Source organism: Mustela lutreola, chromosome 1, assembly GCF_030435805.1.
Source record: "Mustela lutreola isolate mMusLut2 chromosome 1, mMusLut2.pri, whole genome shotgun sequence".
In the NCBI taxonomy this organism is placed as follows: domain Eukaryota; kingdom Metazoa; phylum Chordata; class Mammalia; order Carnivora; family Mustelidae; genus Mustela; species Mustela lutreola.
The window spans coordinates 186,453,929-186,475,661 of NC_081290.1; the positions used below are offsets into that span (position 1 = coordinate 186,453,929).

The 21,733-nt window shown below is 38.0% G+C and overlaps 1 pseudogene; it reads left to right on the forward strand.

Annotated features, from left to right (window-relative positions):
- The first annotated feature begins 1,579 nt into the window (after nt 1–1,579).
- The window catches only part of LOC131829046 (NXPE family member 2-like), a 53,361-nt pseudogene continuing 33,207 nt past the window's right edge, over nt 1,580–21,733 (forward strand).

Consider the following 21,733-nt stretch of genomic DNA (forward strand, 5'->3'; position numbering starts at 1 on the left):
TTCATCTATGGATGGACAATTGAGGTATTTGTATATCTTTGCTATTGTAAAAAATGCTGCAACAAATATAGGGGTGCATATATGTTTTTGAATTAGTGTTTTCATTTTCTTTTGTTAAAACCCAGTAGTGGAAATACTGGACCATAGGGTAATACTATTTTTAATATTTTGAGGAAACTTGAACCCTCTTACGCTCTCGGTGGGAATGCAAATTAGCAGTCACTGTGGAAAACAGTATGGAGGTTCCTCCATAAAAATAGAGCTACCCTATGACCCAGCAATTGCACTACTAGGCATTTATCCAAAAAAGCCTGCATCAAAGAGATACATGCACCCTACCCTTAAGGCAGCATTAGCAACAACAGCCAAATGATGGAAAGAGTCCATACTGTTTTCCATAGTGGCTGTACAAATGTGTATGCCCACCAACACTGCATCAGGCATCCTCACCAACACTTAACATTTGTGATTTTCGTTTTAGCCATTCTGACAGGTGTAAGGGATTATGTGGAATTTAAGACAAGCAATGAAAAAAGAGACAAAAACAAAAATGGAAAACCCTATGCTTAAATATGTAGAACAAACTGGTGGTTTCCAGGAGGGAAGTAGGTAGGATAGGTAAAACAGATAAAAAGGATTAAGACTACACTTATTTTGATAAGCACAGAGAAATGTATAGGATTACTGAATCATTATATTGTACACCTGAAACTAACATGTAACACTGTATGTTATACTTCAATAAAAAAGATAAAGGCATTTTCAGTTAAAAAAAAAAAGCAGTCAACTTGAAAAGTAAAACAAAGCAAAACAAAAATAAAAAACAAGCCATTTAACAAATAAACAGGGGTAGGTTTCCAAGTGTGACTTCACCCATGTCATTTTAGGCCATGGCTAAATGTACCTCTATGGGACTTGGGAGACTCCTGAACAGATTTTAAACTGGTGATGACATTACCTATAGTCACACTGCTGTCCAGGTGAATACAATGACATTGTCAACTAAACCTATTTCATTTGATCAAATATTTTTCTCTATATTGTTAGGAGCCCTATACGTAACTTGTAACTTGCATCCTTTGTGTGTTGAGAAGCTGGAGTGGTATATTGAAGTAAGAATATGTAGACCATGACCTAATGAACAAAACAGGATACAAACCCACACATGTGGGCTCAGCTGGTAGTTTCCTCCACACCCAAACTCCCACTTCAGGGAAGTGAGACCCACAGAGTCCTTTTGATTAAAGGTGCAGTTTAGTTTCAATACATCACAAAAATACTATATCTTTATTTTATATAATTAATTTTAAGCCAGTGACTTTCAAAACAAAAACATCTATTGGCAGCAGAGGAAGTCACATTTCATGGAAATTGATTCCTACGATTCCAAATCTGAAAACTGTTAGAATCCATTTTTGATCTGTGATTATATCTACTGAAATGTGTACAACCCAGACCATAATAATTTATACTGACAAGAAGCTATATTATTTGTTGATAATATATATATACCCCTTTTCCCTGAACACTTCAGTTCTTGTTCAATTTGAGAATCCCTACTTTCCTGAAGCAATAGAATATGTTCAGAAAGTCCTTACCCTTTGAAGTACCACTGGATTCATCAGTTTCACTAATAGAGACTGCGCTGAAAATAAAAGAAATCATGGAGAAACTAGACCAGCTGATCCCACGCAGACCTTTCACCAGTGGGAACCTCATCACCAGTGCCACACACAGCACAGCCACCATCTTCTCCCCTCAAGATGCCTACTGCAGGGGGCATCTGCTAGACATCCTGCTGGAGGTGAGGGACCATTTGGGATACAGGAAGGAATATGGTGGGGATGTCCTGAGGGCCAGGATGTCCTCCCCAGCCCTGAAGGCGGGTGCTTCAGGAAAGGGGGCAGACTTCAACAACAGTACCTAGTCAGTGTCACTTTGCTCTGGGAGGGTCAGGTCTCTCTGTCTCTCCTGCTCATTCATCCCAGTGACGAGGATCAGCTATTGGGAGGGCAGGGAACCAAGGCCATGACAGGGTGACCTTCACAGGCCAGTTTGACAATGACACTTCCTGGATCGTCTCAGTGTGGTCTGACCCTAAACTCAAGTGCTGAATTTTTGGAAATACCTAGATTATTGAGACCAAGAAGTCTTCTACTACATGAGGCCTCCACATGTTCCCTGTGAGCCTCTGACCACAGGATCCCCAGCAATGGAAACATTTTCCATCTTAGAAAGGAACAAAAAAAGTCTTTTCCACAGGTAAACAGGCCTTATAGACAAAGAGGGGGGCTTGTGTTCAGTCCAGTCCTGCCTAGAAACTTTTCCTAATCAAGCTCCCTTAGATCAATGAATGTTGATTGGGTTATAAATCCCTCCACTGCTCAGAGTCTGTTCAACAGCAAGGATGCTCACAGGGCCCCAAATAGGTCATCTCTTCACCTGTCATTGTATAACCAATGATGCATTTTACATCTGCCCATAGTTCTCCATGGTTTGTAATAGTTCTAGATCTCGTAACTTTTTAGAGACTGTGTTTCTATAACATAGTCCATGGAATACCAATCCTACAGGATATTAAAGATACTATGTTAAAAAAAAAAAAAGAAAAGAAAGGAGGGGGTGAATGGGATCATTGTTTAATTGCTTCATTTTGTACATTAAATCACCAAATCCTATAGATTTTACCTCCCATATAGCTCCTGAACTCTGCCATTTCTCTCCATTGCTGTTGCCTCCATCATCATATGAACTACTCTCGTACCTTCATTAGATTATCTCAACAATCTCCAGAGCTGATTTCCTTGGCCACGGTCTTGTTTCCTTTAATCTACTTTCCACACTGCACCCTGACTAATGTTTCCAAAATCTAGATGATTTTTCCTTGCTTAAAACCTGTCGTATGAGCTCATTGCTCTAGGGATGAAATCCAGACTCCTTAATGTTTACAAAGACTTGCCCAGTTCTGAAGCCTGTTCATCTCACCCTTACGCAGCCTTGCTCTGGCAGGTAAACTCAACTTCTATTTCACGAGCAGATCATGCTGCTTCTCAGCTCTGGCACTTTATAACCCCAATGACAACACTCATCATACCATTAAATTTCAAAAATTTTTTAATCTTCTGAATTGTAAGCTCTGTGAGGCAATAATCGTAACTATTTTTTTCAACATTTATTTATTCAATGTATCAATAGTTAGGACTTTCTACCTTCCAGGCATAGCTGTAGGTTTTTGGAATTCAACAGCCTAGTGGGAGAAAAAGACAACAAGCAGGTTTGTAACAAAGTCACCAGAATAAAGAATAAAGAATTTTAATGTAAAGATGAATGCTATTTCTTTCTTTTTTTTAAAAATTTTTTTAGAGAGAAAGGGAGAAAGAACACATGTAGGGGTGAGAAGGAGAGGCTAAGGGAGAGAAAAAGAGAATCTTAAGCAGACTCCACACTCAACATGGAGCATGACACAGGGTTTGACCTCACCACCCTGAGATCATGATCCGATCTGAAATCCAGAGTTGGATGCTTAACTGACTGGGCCATCCACATACCGCTGGTGAATGCTATTTTAAAAGAGGCCAGGTAAGGCCTGTTTTGAATACAAACCTGAGAATGAGACACTTGAACAGCTCCTTGAATGAAATGAGGAAGTGAGCGGGGTGAATTTGGGGGGAAACCACATCCCCAAGAGAGGGTTTATGAACAGAGGCAAGAGCATGCTGGAATGTTCCAGGAACTGTGAAGAAAACCATTGAGGCTGCCATACAATGAATAAAGGAGAGAGAAGGTCAGAGGTATGGGCAGAGCTTAGAAGCCAACTATACATGATAGGAAGCCATGGAGGGTCACCATTTTGTCTCACAGCCTAGTGTGATATCTACCACCCAGAAGATTCTCCACTGTTGAATGGAAAAATAAGTGCAATGCAATCTGGGAAGATAATTAAGTAGGTTTCTTTGCAGCCCCTTTTCAGTAACTGTAGTATCTATCCCTTCAAGTAGGGATAGAATGCGGAACTTCATAATTATTTGACCATGGAACAGTTTAATGGATCATTTGAAGGTATTTTGGTTCCACAGTTTGGTAGTTGCTGCTCTAGAGAGGCCTTGTGTTTGTGATGTGGGTTCAGAACAGCAAGTAGGATAACATAGTGGCCTAGAAATTAACATTCAAATCCATTTTAAACATGATGATGATACAAGGGCAGATTTCCCTTTCATCCCTGTCACCTTCAGTCTTTGATTTCCTGACCAAGGTATGGAACAATTCCTCTATCCTATGGCTCAGACAAAACATACTGGACTTTAAAAAAAAACAAAAAACTTTACTAATAGCAGAAGGGGACATAATTATGCAGACAAAGAAGGCTTCCCATTTTGAAGGCCATGTCTTAACTCTCCAGGAAGAATCTACGCAGGCTGATTCCATTTTCCCCGTTTGCCACATATGGCTCCCTCTTGAGATGGTCATCATTGTAGCCTGGGTTGGGAGAACTCTCGTTATACACTTTCCTGCCTGTTCATAGGAAACCCCAAATTCCTGGTCTGGCACAGCTTCATGTATTTTGGGTCCAATGATACTTCTAAAGTGGGCTCTATTTATGACAATATTAGGCCTGACCCTGTTTTACTTTCTAATAAACACACTTACTTTGGGATTCCCTGCTTCATTCAAACTGTCTGGTTTTTTCTACCACTGTGTGGAAGCAGAGATGTAATTTCCTCACAGCTGATAAAGTGCAGATATAAGGAATGGTTGGATTCATAGTTAATTCCATATCCAAGAGTTCTCAGAGATTCTATCATTAAATTCTAAACCCCATTTTTAGGCCCAAGTCAGGTTCTATGACTTCATTCCTCTCCACAAGTCCAAGGACTAAGCCTGTTTCTCTTTCATTTGTTAACATAATAAATACATTTTCTCACTAAGTGTTCTCTCTCTCAAGCCTGGTTACCGAATCAGATGCTACCTCCTCAAATACTCACTTCTTCAAAGTTAATTTTTTTTTAATTTTAAGGGTTTTATTAATAATCATGATGGGAAAATAAACAAAGGTTGCCACATGAGAAGACTTCATACTAGAAACAGAGTTAGTTGATAATTCATCTTTCAGTTTCTATCATGGTTTATTACAGATCCCCTACTGAAATGCAAAACGTATATATATACATATACATATGCATGCTTAATACTAAGAGAAGACACAATGAAACGAATGCCTTTATACCTATCTTTAATCCTATTTTTAATGTCCCAATGTCTGGTTTTAATATTCAGATTTACAAGGCAGCCAGGTATCGGCATCTTTTATCAACTTCAATCTTACCTGGGATAGATATGGAAGTATGTTTCAAATTTCAGAAGACCAAGTTCCTCACTGAGACAAATTTTAACCTTGTGCCAAAGATAGATCTGATAGGATCCTTAGTAGAAACACTGGAATGACCATTAGGCTCATTTCACATTTAAGCACAGACATATGAAATAGCTTGGCCAAGGTAAGTTACACAAAGCAAATGACCAAATTGGAACTGGAATCCCAATCTACTTTATTCTCAAGAGGCAAGAGCCCTGTCTCCATGACTCCGCCACTCCACCCAACTGTCACTATCCAGATACCCTGGCCCCTCACTTCTGCTGTCCTCTGGTGCCCTTGATGAGCAGAATATTATTCTTACTTGCCTGGGATTCAGGCAGTCTTTCTCAATTTTGGAAACTACTTCCTTTGTCCCTCCTGGAGGTCTCTGTCGCTCTGGCTCTGGAAGCCCTTCATTTCCCTAGATGGATTTTATGTTGATGGATTGAATTCAGTTGACCAGATATAGTCACCATCTTAATTGCTAAGACCTGTATCTTGAGGTGAAGCTCAAAGTACTAGACAATGAAAACATTATAATGAATAAGTGACCTAAGTCCTACTCTCAAGGAGATGCTTAAGTACAGAGAATAGCCTCTGGGGGTAGGGGGGGTGTCCTGTGAAGGTGGAGAGTCCATGAAGAGGAGGCTGGAGAAGTGAATGCTCATAGGAGGTTGTAAGCCAGCAAAGGAGCTTGGTCCTAATACAGTAGGCGGATCATGGAAAGTCATGGAAGTATTTTACCTAGGAGAATAAAACAGCCAGCACAGAAGATGTTTTTAGGTGGGATAAAATAAGCAAGAGGAATGTAAGAATTTAGGACAAGGTTCTCAAAGTAATGTCCTTGGATTAGCTTCAACTTCACTTGAAAGTTTGTTAGAAATCCAAATTCTTGGACCTCACCCCAGAACTATTTTTTTTTCTAAGATTATTTATTTATTTATTTATTTATTTTTCAGAGAGAGAGGAGCAAGAGCGAGCACAGGCAGACAGAGTGGCAGGCAGAGGCAGAGGGAGAAGCAGGCTCCCATGGGACGCCTGGGTGGCTCAGTGGATTAAGCCGCTGCCTTCGACTCAGGTCATGATCTCAGTGTCCTGGGATCGAGCCCCACATTGGGCTCTTTGCTCAGCGGGAGCCTGCTTCTCTCTCTCTCTCAATCTCTCTCCACCTACTTTTGATCTCTCTCTCTGTCAAATAAATAAATAAAAATCTTTAAAAAACAAAATAAAGAAGAAGCAGGCTCCCAGCCAAGCAAGGAGCCCCATGTGGGAGGTGATCCCAGGACGCTGGGATCATGACCCAAGCTGAAGGCAGCTGCTTAGCCAACTGAACCACCCAGGCATCCTACCCCAGAACTATTTTTTCCCAGCTTTACTGAGGTGTGATTGACAAAAATGATACACTTTAAAGTATATATTTTGATATAAATATACACTGTTAAATGGTAACCATAGTCAAGCTGAGTAACATATCCATCACTTCACATAGTTAGTATTTTTATACTTTTTAAATGTTTAAGTAATCTCTACATCCAACATGGAGCTCAGACTTACAACCCTGAGATCACATGTTCTACCAGCTGAGCCAGCCAGGTGCCTCTGTGTGTTATAACAACACCTACGATTTGCTTTCTCAGCCAATTTCAAGCCTATAATACATTAACTATAGAGACCATGCCACACATTAGATCCCCAGAGCTTAGTCATCTTCTAACTCAGAGCTTTTACCTCTTAACCAACATCTCTCCATTGCACATGTCTCTTTCCAGATCTTTGAATCCCTGCTATTACCAAGAGAACAGTTTTCCAGAATCCTGACCCATTTACTTTCTCAGAATATCTTAAACATTTCAAGGTAAAGATAAAGAAAAAAGGAAAAAAAAATTGCAGAGAGTTGAGAGTCTCAATCTCTCTAAGCCAGTGATTTTTATTTTAATATCTGGGCAGATATCAGGCTAATTTATTTTCCCATTTTTTGAAGGTCAAACCTAGGGGAGGAAATGATGAGGAACTTTACCTCCATTGAGATCTTACCATGTAACAGTAGGTCTATTGTGCAGTTGCTTGCTGTGTTCACAATTTATCAATCTAAAAGACATTCTTACTCTGAGAAAATTGACATTATGCATTTTCATCTTTCATTTCTTGGGATAAAGAGTACCAATCATCTTGGGTTTTGCAGGAAGGATTTTATTCTTAGAAATTATTTTCATATAAATTTTAATGAATTTTCACCTTGAGTCAGATCTAAAAGTCTTCAGAACCCTTAATTTCAGCTGCCTACTCTCAAAATGTACAGGTCATCTTGATTTAAACTTAAGATTCATTCCTGATGATTCAATAATTGGGTAATGTGAAAATGTCTCAGATAAGCTACTGAGTTAGAAAATTTCTTCAGTGGCTTCTCAGTGTTTCAGCCAAACCATCTTGATTAAAGTTCTATGAACTAGCAATTTCTGTGGATATTTTCAATTTTATCACAGGAAATTCAGTGGTGAGTACAAATCCATCTCACTCACAACAGCAATGTTCCTGCTATACTGGAAATAAAGTGAAGTTCAGAAAAAGCAAATGCCTCTTGTTCTAGCATTCAATGGTATAGGCATTTACCTATTGCCCATTTTTCAAGTATTTAGAAAATGTTTGCTGAGGACCAACTGTATGCAAAGAACTTTACAAAACCCTGTGGAGAACATATAAATAAATTATGAGCCCACTGAAAGCTCACAGTTTATGAAAAAGACAGATCTCTTCTCTCTGCCATGGCAGTCATCATCCATGCCAAACTTTTACACCAAAGGAAGTTCTTAGACTGAAGACAACTTGAGTCCTCTTAGCACTTCTATGGTTTCCCTATTTCCTGAACCATAATTTCTAGTAATATCAGGAACTTCCTTAGAAGATAATGCCAAATTTATTATTTTTTGAGCCATTTATAAACCTGATATAATTCAATATGCATGAATTTAAATTCTTAAACTTATACCACAGGTCCCAACAATGCAGGTAGATAACAAAAAGGATATGCTGTTTAAGTGGAAAAATATATAAATGACCTGATTCCTGAGAGAGGAAAGATAGTAGATTAGGAGGACCCTGAGTTCATCTCGTCCCATGGACATAATGAGGCAATAACTATATGTACTGCAACTAACTCCGAAAACCATCTGAAGACTGGCAGAAGAGATCTCCCACAGCTAGTTGTAGAGAGAAGGCCATGTCAAAAAGGGTAGGAGGGGTGAAGATGCCAACCTCTTGCATAACTGACCACAAATGGGAAGGACATCACAAGCACCGAGGAACAAAAGAATCAGACTCCACATTGGACATCCCTGATCTTAGAGACCTGCAACAGGAAGACCAGTGTCTGTAACATCGGGCTTTGAGAATCATCAGGATTTAACTCCAGGAGAGCCAGAAGGCAATAGGAAATGGAGTCCCATCACTTAAAGAGCTAGCCACTAGATAACAGCCTGAGACATAGTACAGGAATAGAAGTTTGAGAAGTGTCTGGGGTATATGTGAAGGAGATTTATTACTAATTTTAGGATGTGTATGCTGGGGTGGGGCAGAGATCTGTCAGAGCTTTCTACAGGAATGAAAGTGCTGGTAGGTGCCATTTTTCTTACCCTTCCCCAGGCTGCATAGCCAAATGCTTACCGGAGCCAGTTCTAACACTTTCCGTCCCTTGCTAGCACCTCATGACCCATCCTAGCATTCCCCTGCAAACCTGTCTCACCCAACCCACTTGCCCCAACAGGCGCTCCTCTGAGCTACATCCAGTGGACAGCCCCTCCTGCACTGAAGAGTGGGGAAACTAAGCACACACACTAGCATCCCACATTTCCTGCAGCTGGACCTCTCAGCTGCCTGTGCAGAGAATCCTGTGCCCAGTTATGACTCCATAACTGTCACAGTGGCTAATAGCAGACAGGTGAGCTGAGGGCTGGTCCCACGCACAGTGGGTCTGTAGATGAGTCTTCTAGGCCCACAAGTGGCAAGCCTGGCCCACCAGTGTTCCCGCAATAAGCAAAGTGGGTCATTATAGCAAGTTGGGCTGAGGATAAGCTTAAACCACCAATATGCCTATAGTAATTATGGCTCAGCCATAAAAGGATGTCACATGTAGCCTACACAGGGGAAACCCATGGAGGGCCTGGCTCTGGTGACCAAAGGAGATTATGCTACAGAGCACCACAGAAATCCTTCTATATAAGGCCATTATTTTCCAAGACCAGGAGAGACAGCTGACCTAATATATAGAAACAAACACAGAAAGATAAATGAAATGAAGAAACAGAGGACTATATTCCAAATGAAGAATAAGGAAAAAAAATCACAAAAAAGGAGATAAATGAAACAAAGATAAGCAATATGCCTGATAAAAAGTTCAAACTCATGGTCATAAAAATATATACTGGACTTGAAAGAAATGTTGATGAACTCAGTAAGAATTTTAGCAAAGAGATAGAAAACATGAAAGTAACCAGTCAGAGCTAAAGAATACATAACTGGGGGCCTGAGTGGCTCAGAGGGTTAAAGCCTCTGTCTTTGGCTCAGGTCATGATCTCAGGATCCTGGGATCGAGCCCTGCGGCGGGCTCTCTGCTCAGCAGGGAGCCTGCTTCCCCCTCTCTCTCTGCCTGCCTCTCTGCCTACTTGTGACCTCTGTCTGTCAAATAAATAAATAAAATCTTAAAAAAAAATAACTGAAATAAAATATACAGCAAAGGGAATCAGCAGCAAATTAGAGGATGCTAAAGAATGGATCACTGATGTGAAAGACAAAGTGGAAAGCAACCATGCTGAACAGCAAGATAATAATAAATAAATAAATAGTAAAAATACTGTAAGAGACTGTGTGACATCATCAAGTATAATGTGAATGTTATTATCTTCCAAGTGGGAAGAGAGAGAGAGAGAGAGGAGGGGGTGGAAAACCTAAAGAAATCATAACCTTTAACTTTCCTAATCTGGGGGAAGGTAACAGACATCTGGATTCAAAGCAGGTGAGCCCCAAACAACACGAACCCAAGGTCCATACCAAGACACACAACAATTTCAAAATCAAAATCAAAGATAAAGACAGAGTCTTAAAAACAGCAAGAGAAATGAAGCTAGTAATGTACAAGAGAAATTTCATAAGGCTATGAGCTGATTTTTCAACAGAAACTCTGCAGGCCAGAAGAGAATGGCATGACATAATCAAAGTGTTCAAAGGAAGAAACATCCAACAAAGAATACTCTGCCAGATTATCATTCAGGATTAAAAGGAGATAAAAAGACTTTTCCAGATGAACTAAAGTTAAAGGAGTTCATCACTAAACTGGCCTGTCAAGAAATGTTTAGGAGAATTTTTTTTTTAATGGAAAGAAAAGGTCATAACTAGAAGAAAATTATGAAAAGAAAACATTTCACTGGTAAAAGCAAACAGAGTAAATGTAGAATAATTATTTACAAAGCTAGTATGGAGATTGAAACATAAATGTAGTAAAATCAATTATATCTACAAAAGCTGATCAAGGGATACAAAAATAAAAAAGATGTAAAATGACATCATACATAAAACATGGAGGAAGCAGTAAAAATGCAGTGTTTTTAGAATGTGCTCAAATTTAAGTGACCATCAACATACTGTACAATTGCTGTACATATAAGATATTACATTTGAACCCCATGGTAAGAATAAATCAAAGACTTATTGATACACAAAAAATGAGAATGTAATCCAAGCATCAAAACTCAAGAGAGTGGGGTGCCTGGGTGGCTCAGTGGGTTAAAGCCTCTGCCTTTGGCTCAAGTCATGATCCCAGAGTCCAGGGATTGAGCCCTGCATCGGGCTCTCTGCTTAGCAGGGAGCCTGCTTCCTCCTCTCTCTCTCTGCCTGCCTCTCTGCCTACTTGTGATCTCTCTCTGTCAAATAAATAAATAAAATCTTAAAAAAAAAAAAAAAAACAACTCAAGAGAGGAAGAGAAGAAAGCAACAGAACTGCAAAAAGAAAAACAAAACAAAAAACCAGTAATGTCATATATATATATCTATCAAGAGTTACTCAAAGTGTAAATCCTCTAAACGCTCCAATTAAAAGATGGAGTAAGACAGTGAGTAAAAAAACAAACAAGAAAAAACAAAACAAAACAAGATCCATCTATATGCTGCCTACCTGAGACTCTCTTCAGACCTAAAGCCATATGCAGACTGAAACCATAAGGGCTGGAAAAAGATATTCCATGCAAATGGAAGCAAAAAGGTAAGAAAGAAAAAGCTGTGGTGGCACAACTTATATCCAACAAAATAGACTTGAAAACTAACCAGAGATAAAGAAGGGTACTACATACTAATAAAAGGATTACTCTAACAAAAGGATGTAACAACTGAAATATCCATGCACCTACTGGAGGAGCATCTAAATCCATAAAATAAAAATTTACAGATTGAGAAACTGTAACAATACTAGAAGGGGACTTTGATCACCCCCCTTATATCAGTGGATATAGAATTCAGACAGAAAATTCAATAAAGAAACAGGGGCATTGAGTGATACATTAGACTAGATAGATGTCACAGATACATACAGGACATTTTATCCATAAACAGCAGAATGTGTATTCCTTTCAAATGTGCATGGGACATTCTACAGATCACATGTTAGGCCATAAAACAAGTTTTAGTAAATGTTTTTAAATATTTAATTTATTTATTTGATAGAGATCACAAGTAGGCAGAGAGGCAGGCAGAGAGAGAGGGAAGAAGCAGGCTCCCTGCCAAGCAGAGAGCCCGATGCCAGGCTTGATCCCAGGACCCTGAGATCATGACCGGAGCCGAAGGCAGAGGCTTTAACCCACTGAGCCACCCAGGCGCCCCAAGTTTTAGTAAACTTAAAATTGAAATCCTATTGAACGTTTTTTCTGATGAAAATGTTATGAAATGAGAAATCAATTACAAGAAGAAAATGCAAAAATGCAAAAACATCAAGGCTAAACAACATGTTGCTAAATAACCAATGGGCTAACAAAGAAATCAAAGAAATAAAATACTTGTGGACAAATGAAAATGGAAACAATGGTCCAAAATCTTTGAGACATGATAAAAATAGTTCTATGAGGAAAGTTTATAGCAATACAGGCCTAGCTCATAAAATAAAATCTAAAACAATCTAACCTTGCATCTAAAGGAACTAAAAAAGGAGGGCAAAGGCCCAAGCTCAGTAAAGAAAGGAAATAATAAAGACCAGAGTGTAAGTTAAATAGAGATTAAAAAATAGATAAGATCAATGAAATTAGAGCAGATTCTTTGAAAAAATAAATAGAATCAATAGCCAGTTCATCAAGAACAAGAGAGGACTCAAAGTAAAAATGAAAGGGAGAAATAACAACCAATTCCACAGATACAGAAAGGAGTATGAGAATACTATTAAAAATTGTATGTGAAAAAATTGGGCAACCTAGAAAAAATGGGTAAATTCCTGGGAACATAGTATTTCAAAACTGAATTAGAGAGAAAAAGAAAATTCAAACAGATTACTAGTAACAAAATTGAATTGGTAATCAAAAAAACTCTCAATCAAATACAAGTCCGGGACCAAATGGTGTCACAGGTAAATTCTACCAAACATTTAACGATGAGCTAATACCTAGTCTTCTCAAACTCTTCCAAAAACAGAAGAGGATGGAAAACTTCCAAACTCCTCCTACATGTCCAGCATTATTGTGATACCAAACCCAGATAAAGATACTAGGAAAAAAGAAAACTGTAGGCTAATATCCCTGATGAATATAGATGCAAAAATTCTCAATATTAGCAAACCAAATTCAACAATCCATTTTTTAAAAATTCTCGTTTACATAGCTGTCCAATGATTTTTCCCAAAACCATTTATTGAAGTGATAGTCTTCTCCCTGTTATGTATTCTTGCCTCCTGTCATAGATTAGTTGGGTCACTTATAGATAAGTATGGGTTATTTCTGTGTCTCTATCCTGTTGTACTGATCCACATGTCTGTTTTTGTGCCAGTACCATACTGTTTTGATTCCTATAGTTTTCTAGTGTATCTTGAAATCGGAGATTGTGATACCTGCCGTTTTGGTCTTCTTTGTCCAGATTGCCTTGGCTCTTCAGGGTCTTTGTCCATCATACAAATTTTGGGATTTTTTGTTCTAGTTCTGTCAAAAATGCTATTGGAACTCTGATAGGGATTGCATTAAATCTGCAAATTGTTTGGGGTAATATGGACCCTTTATTCCAATCACGTGCATGGAATACTTTCCCACTTGTTGGTGTCATCTTCAATTCTTTAGTCAATGTCTTACAGGTTTCAGAGTACAGGCCTTTAATCCTTGGTTAAATTTCTAGGTATTTTATCTTTTGGTAAAATTTTAAATGGGATGGTTTTCTTAATTTCTCTGTCAGCAGCTTCATTACAAAATTGGACCACTCTCTTATACCATACCCCAAAACAAATAAAAAATGGATTACAAACCTAAATGTGAGACCCAAAACCATAAAACTCCTGGAAGAAAACAAGCAATAATTTCTTTGACATAAACCTTAGGAACATTTTTTCTAAATAGGTCTCTTCAGACAAGAAAAACAAAATTTTAAAAATTAACTATTGAGACTATACTAAAATAAAAAGCTTTTGCATGGGGAAGAAAACCAACAAAATAAACAGGCAGCCTACTTAATGGGAAAAGATATTTACACATGATATATATTATAAGGGGTTAATACCCAGAATATATAAGGAACTCCTACAACTCAACACCAAAAAAACCCAATCTGATTAAAAAAATAGGCCTTAGCAGACATTTTTTCCAAAAAAGACAGACATTTCCAACATACAGGAAAACATGCCCAACATCACTGATCATTAGGCAAATGAAAATCAACACAAAGAGGTATCACCTTATACCTGTCAGAATGGCCCAAATAAAAAAAGACAAGAAATAACAAGTGTTGGCAAAGATGTAAAACAAAACAAGACAAAACAACAACAACAACAAAAAACCTCCACAAACTAACAACAACAACAACAACAACAACAAAGATCCCTTATGTAGTTTTGGTGGGAATGTAAATTGGTGCACCCGCTGTGGGCAATACTATGGGTGCTCCTCAAAAAAATTAAAAATAAAATTATCATATGATCCAGTAATTCCACTACTGGGTATTTACCCCCAAAATAAAAACACTGATTTGAAAAGAATAGGTACCCTATGTATACTGCAGCATTATTTACCACGGCCAAATTAAGAAGGCAACCCAAGTGTCCCATGATAAATGAATGGGTAAAGATGATGTGATATATAAATGGGATATTAACCAGGCATTAAAAAAGAGTAAGACTGTGCTGTTTGCTACAACATGAAAGAACCTAGAGCATTGCTCCAAGTGAATTAAGTCAGGGAGAGACTATTACCATACGATCACTCTGATATGTGTAATCCAAGAAACAAAACAAATGGACAAAGAAACGGACAAAAGCAGAAACACACCCATAATAGGGAGAACAAACTGATGGTTGCTGGAATGGAGAAGGTGAGGAGATGGTCAAAAAGTGTGAGGGGAGTGGGAAGTACAGGCTTCCAGTTAAAGAATAAATAAATCATTAGCATGAAAGGTATAGCATAGGGAATAGAGTGAATGGTATTTTAGTAATGCTGCATGGTGACGGATGGTGGCTACTCTTGTGGTGAACACAGCTGAACACATAGTTGTCCAATTACCAGGTTATGCTTGTGAAACTAGTGTAACATTGTGTCAACTGTACCTAAGTAACAATCCCCCCCGCCCAGCTATGATCAAGTGCAATTTATTCTGTGGATGCAGGAATTTCTCAATATTTGCAAATCAATATTATACATCACATTAAGGCAAGGAAGGAGAAAAACCATATTATTATCTTTTTAAACTATTTTATTGTTTATTTTTTGAGAAAGAGAAAGTGAGCCAGAGACAGAGAGGGAAAGAGAGCATAAGCTGGGAGAGAGGCAGAAACAGACTCCCCACTGAGCAGGGAGCCCTACATGGGCCTCCATCCCAGGACCCTGGGATCATGACCTGAGCCAAAGGCAGATGCTCAATAGACTGAGCCACCCAGGCACCCTTATGATTATCTTAATAGATGCAGAAAAAGCACTTGACCAAATTCAACATACATTTGTGATAAACACTCTCAAGGTAGGTTTAGCGACTATCTACCTCAAAATAAAGGGCCATCTGGACAAACCCATAGTTCACCTCATACTCAATGGTGAAAAGCTGAGTGATTCCTCTAAGATCAGGAATAAGAGAATGGTTGAGTTTCATTCTTCTACTTATAGCTGTCCAGTTTTCCCAGCACCATTTATTGAAGAGACTGTCTTTTTTCCACTGTGTATTTTTTCCTGTTTTGTCGAAGATTAATTGACCATAGAGTTGAGGGTCCATATCTGGGCTCTCTACTCTGTTCCACTGGTCTATGTGTCTGTTTTTATGCCAGTACCATGCTGTCTTGGTGATCACAGCTTTGTAATAAAGCTTGAAATCAGGTAACGTGATGCCCCCAGCTTTATTTTTGTTTTTCAACATTTCCTTAGCAATTCGGGGTCTCTTCTGATTCCATACAAATTTTAGGATTATTTGCTCCAGCTCTTTGAAGAATACCGGTGTAATTTTGATCAGAATGGCATTAAAAGTATAGATTGCTCTAGGCAGTATAGACATTTTAACAATGTTTATTCTTCCGATCCAAGAGCATGGAATGGTCTTCCATCTTTTTGTGTCTTCTTCAATTTCTTTCATGAGTGTTCTGTAGTTCCTTAAGTACAGATCCTTTACCTCTTTTGTTAGGTTTATTCCCAGGTATCTTATGGTTCTTGGTGCTATAGTAAATGGAATCAATTCTCTAATTTCCCTTTCTGTATTTTCATTGTTAGTGTATAAGAAAGCCACCGATTTCTGCACATTGACTTTGTATCCTGCCACGTTGCTGAATTGCTGTATGAGTTCTAGTAGTTTGGGGGTGGAATCTTTTGGGTTTTCCATATAGGGACATCTGTACCCCAATGTTTATAGCAGCAATGGCCATGATTGCCAAACTATGGAAAGAACCAAGATGCCCTTCAACGGACGAATGGATAAGGAAGATGTGGTCCATATACACTATGGAGTATTATGCCTCCATCAGAAAGGATGAATACCCAACTTTTGTAGCAACATGGACTGGACTGGAAGAGATTATGCTGAGTGAAATAAGTCAAGCAGAGAGAGTCAACTATCATATGGTTTCACATATTTGTGGAGCATAACAAATATCATGGAGGACAAGGGGTGTTAGAGAGGAGAAGGGAGTTGGGGTAAATTGGAAGGGGAGGTGAATCATGAGAGACTATGGACTCTGAAAAACAACTGAGGGGTTTGAAGTGGCAGGGGGTTGGGAGGTTGGGGTACCAGGTGGTGGGTATTATAGAGGGCATGGATTGCATGGAGCACTGGGTGTGGTGCAAAAATAATGAATACTGTTTTTCTGAAAATAAATAAATTAATTTAATAAAAAAAAAAAGATCAGGAATAAGAATAAGATGTCTACTCTCATCTTTACTTAACATAGTATTAGAAGTCCTAGCCACAGTCATCAGACAACAAAAAGAAATAAAAGGCTTCCAAATTGGTAACAAAGAAGTAAAACTACCAGTATTTGCAGATGATATGATACTGTACATAGAAAACCCTAAAGACTCCACCAAGAAATTACTAGAAATAATAAATTCAGTAAAGTTGCAAGATATAAAATTTACAGAAATTGACTGCATTTCTATACACTAATAATGAAGTGTCAGAAAGAGAAATTAACAACTCCACTGACAAGTTTACCAAAAAGGACAAAATACCTACGTAGGGATAAACTTAATGAAAGAAATGAAAGAAGTGTATTCTGAAAAGAAATGTAGGACATTGATAAAGGAAACTGAAAATTTCACAAATGAAAAGATAGTCCATGCTCATGGATTGGAAGAATATTGTTAAAATGTCCATATTACACTGAACAATCTACAGATTCAGTGCAATCCCTACCAAAACAGTATCTTTTTTTGACAGAACTAGAATAATCCAAAAATTTGTGTGCAGCACAAAAGACCCTGAATAGGAAAGCAATCCTGAGAGATAAGACCAAAGCTGAAGGTATCACAACCCTAGATTTCAAGATACACTCTAAAGCAATAGTAATCAAAACAGTATGCTACTGGCATAGATCAGTGGAACTTACCTAATCAGCCTATGACAAAGGAGGTAAAAACATGTAATGGGAAAAAGGGAATGTTTTAAGCTGATATTGGGAAAACTGAACAGACTATATGCTAACTAATTCAAGTTTAAATAGAGATTTCAAAACATAGAAATACCATGTCATTCAGTAATTTCGCTATTGGGTATATATGCACAGAAAATGAAAACACGAATTCAAAAAGATACATACACCCCTGTGTCTATTAAAGCATTATTTACAATAGCCAAGATATGGAAGCAACTTAAGTGTCTATTAATAGATGAATGGAAAAAAAAAGATCTTGCATATATGAATACAATGGGATATCACTCAGCCATAAAAAGAATTACATCTTCCACTTGCAACAAAATGGGTAGGCCTGGAGGGGATTATGTTCAATAGATAAGTCAGAAGGACAAAGACAAATACTACATGATTTCTCCTTTGTGTGGAATCTAAGAAAAACAAAACAAAAAAAGAGAACCATAAACAGACTCATTAGTAGAGAGAACAAAATGTTGGTTGACAGAAGGGTATAGGGCTAGGAAGATGGATGAACTAGGTAAAGGGGATTAAGATGTAAACCCTTGCAGTTTATAAGTCACAGACAGAAAGTACATCATAGGGAATTCAGTCACTAATACTATAATAATGTATGGTGACAGATGGTAACTACAATACTGTAATAATGTATGGTGACAGATGGTGACTATAATACTGTAATAATGTACGGTGAGAGATAGTGACTATAATTATTGTTATGAGCACTAAGGAATGAGCAGAATTGTGGAATCCCTATATTGTACACATGCAAGGAATATAACATTTTATATCAACTATACTTCAATAATAAGTTTTTTTAAATAACCTGAGTCTTCCCTGGGTGAAAGCTTGACATGAATCAATGAATAAGTTTAGGCTAATTTCATAGGAGAATATTCTGAATAAAGAGGCCTTCCCTTTTTCAGCACTAATCCATCAGACCAGGCCGATAATATTCTGTTCAGCCTGGGCATAGCAATGAAATGTTTAACCTGAGAACCCAATTCTGGGGCACCCAACATAAACAATGTGGGACATCATTTCATGAACATGTTCAAGATTTCTTCATGGATAAGTAGAGTTTGAGAAGATCTGTTATACAAGGAGTTCAATGTTATTGGCACAATATTTAGCTGGGGTACTGAATCCTGCTATTTCATGCCCAAACATTTCCTCCTGAAACTGTTGCAGTGGAGTAGCTTTGGGGACCAGGTAAAGGCTGAGAAAGACCTTGCAAGTGCATGAGAAAAATTATTCCCACTCCAAGATTAACTATTCATTTGTGAGATTCGAAAGAGAGCTTTTAATTCACTCCTTTAACAGGATCTTGTTTAATAAATATTTATGGAAGAGAGGAGGGTATAAGTCAAGAAAGATGGAGGGAAAAGAGGGAAAGAGTGGAATAAATTAAGAATGTGTTTCAGAAATAATTCGTGGTAATAATGTTTTACTGTGGGTATTTTAATTGCCAGAGAGTGGTAACACAAAAAAAGAAATGTCAGATTGGAATGAAGACTCCTTTCCCCAGTGGTTATACCGTGAAAAGAAGGTTGTTTTTGTAATAATTATATTTCTTTTCTGATGTTTGTTTTGCTTTAAAAATTTGCCAAACATTTAGATTTGGGCTTTTAGTAAGTTAAATTTTATTTTTTCATTCACAATGATTAACATTTTTCTTCCCCTTCTTATGTTCTAATAAAAAGTTTAAAAGTTGTGTTAAGATATTTTTTTAAAGCTTTTATTTGAGAGAGAGAGAAAGAGACAGAGAACATGAGCGGGGGGGGGGGGAGGGGAGGCAGAGGGAGAAGCAGAGACTCTTTGCAGAGCAGAGAGCCCCTCATGGAGCTCAATCCCAAGACTTTGAGATCATGACCTGAGTGTGTACTTAACCGACTGAGCCACCAGGTACCCCCCAAATTGTGTTAAGATTTTAATGTATCTGATATAGTTCTCTTCTTCCCACAGGCAATGATGCTTTTATAGTTAGAAATTCTCTTGGTTCGAATTTTACAAATGTGTGCATTTAAAAATTATGATTATTTTCCTTTCATTAAAAAGATATACTGATTTGTTGTCTGTTAACCTTAAAATATTTTGATCATCAATGAGCCGGGGTCTTCAGCATATGGTAGATATTGAAAACTCCAGGTTTCAAAAACTAGCAGAAGCACCCTCAGCCACAACCTTATAAAAGGGAAGGGAAGTGGCATAAATATGGTCACACTAATGGGAGTCGCACGGCAAATCCTGAAATAGAATTGGGGAGCCTGGATGGCTCAGTTGCTTAAGTGTCCGACTCATGGTTTTGGCTCAGGTCATGATCTCAGGGGTCATGAAGTGGAGCCCTGTGGTGCTCAGCCTGCAGTCTGCTTGAAGTTTCTGTCTCACCCTCTGCCCACTCTTGCACGCTCAGGTGTGCATGCTTTCTCTCAAATAAATAAATCTTAAAAAAAAAAAAAAAAAAAAAAAAAAAAAAAAAAAAAAAAAAGAATCGGGGCACTTACCTTTTGACCGCAAATACAGATAATCATGATTAAGTTAAACTAGAAAATGGTAACAGAAACAATTACGCTTTCTACAATGTTTCGTGTTGAAACTAAAATGAAACTATCAAGATAACATGTTTGTACCATTTCTAAGTATCAGTTTGATGACTTTACACTGGTACTCAGTAGCACCAAGGAAAAGCTTGCTAACTTGCATTTTCCTGTAGCTTAGCTTTGCTAAATTCTTTTTGGCTCTGAAAATGTTCACCTGTCATTTTAAAGAAGCCAGATGTGTAACAGATTTTGTGTATGAAAGGAGTATTCCTTTTAGTGTATGAGGTTAAAGCAAGCTCAACTCATATAACAAGGTATAATTAACACTGATATTTACATTAAATTTGTAATGGAGTTGAAAAGAGGACATTGTGATAGAATTTCATCTTTAACATTTTATGATCTTAAACTTGCTTGTCTTTTCGTGGGTTTAAGAGCCTGTTGACTTGTAAAGAATTTGCCACCTCTCCAGCTTGCTGCTGACCTCTACTCTTGTGAAATTTCTTGCGCACCTGAATATTGTGGAAGGAACAAAACTAACATGAGAAAACAAAACAAAACACATGTATGTTTCTGGATGCTGAAAAACGTATTTTGATTCAGTGGAAAAACATGATCATCCTTTTATCACCAAAAATCTGTTTTCAGTGACAGATGAAATCTATATATCCCAAGGGAAATTGATCTGGTAGCCAGAGAGAGACAGAACCACTGTCATTACCCTCGGCCAGCATTTCAGACCCTTTTCTGTTATGATTTTCATCGTAAGGCCATTAAGGTACAAAAGGCCATTGAATATCTACTCTTAAAAACCCCAGAGACCAAGGTGATCCCTAAAACTGAAAATACCAGGGGGAAAAAACTAAATGTGGAGATGTTTAATGATTATGGCAATATTCATAATCTTATCATGAGGGATATTTTTGTGGTTCTTAATGGGGGTATTATTGATGCCTGGGACATGTGATTGGAAATTGGATTACCATGTTCTTAAACTATTTCGCTGGAGGAAAAGTATAGAAAAACCAGTACTAGCCATTCTCTATAGATGACCTAACTTACGTTATAAGGTTATATGCAATCCATGTATGAAGAAATGAAATTTTTTAAAAATATAGTAAAAATACATAATATAAAAATTACGATTTAAATCATTTTTAAGTGTATAATTCAGTGGCTGTGCAATTCAGATACATTCACAATATTGTACAACCACTCATCATGATCCATCCCCAGAACCTTTCATCATCCCAATCAGAAACTCTGTCCATAAACTAACTCCTCATTCACCCTTATCCCACCGCACCTGGCAATCAACATCCTACTCAGTCTCTGTGAATTACACTATTCTAGGTAGCTCGTATAAGTGGAGTTACACAATATTTGTCTTTCTTTTTTAAGATTTTATCTATCTATCTATCTATCTATCTATCATCTATCTGACAGCAAGATCACAAGTAGGCAGAGAGGCAGGCAGAGAGAGAGGAGGAAGCAGGCTCCCTGCTGAGCAGAGTCCAATGCGGGGCTCGATCCCAGGACTCTGGGATCATG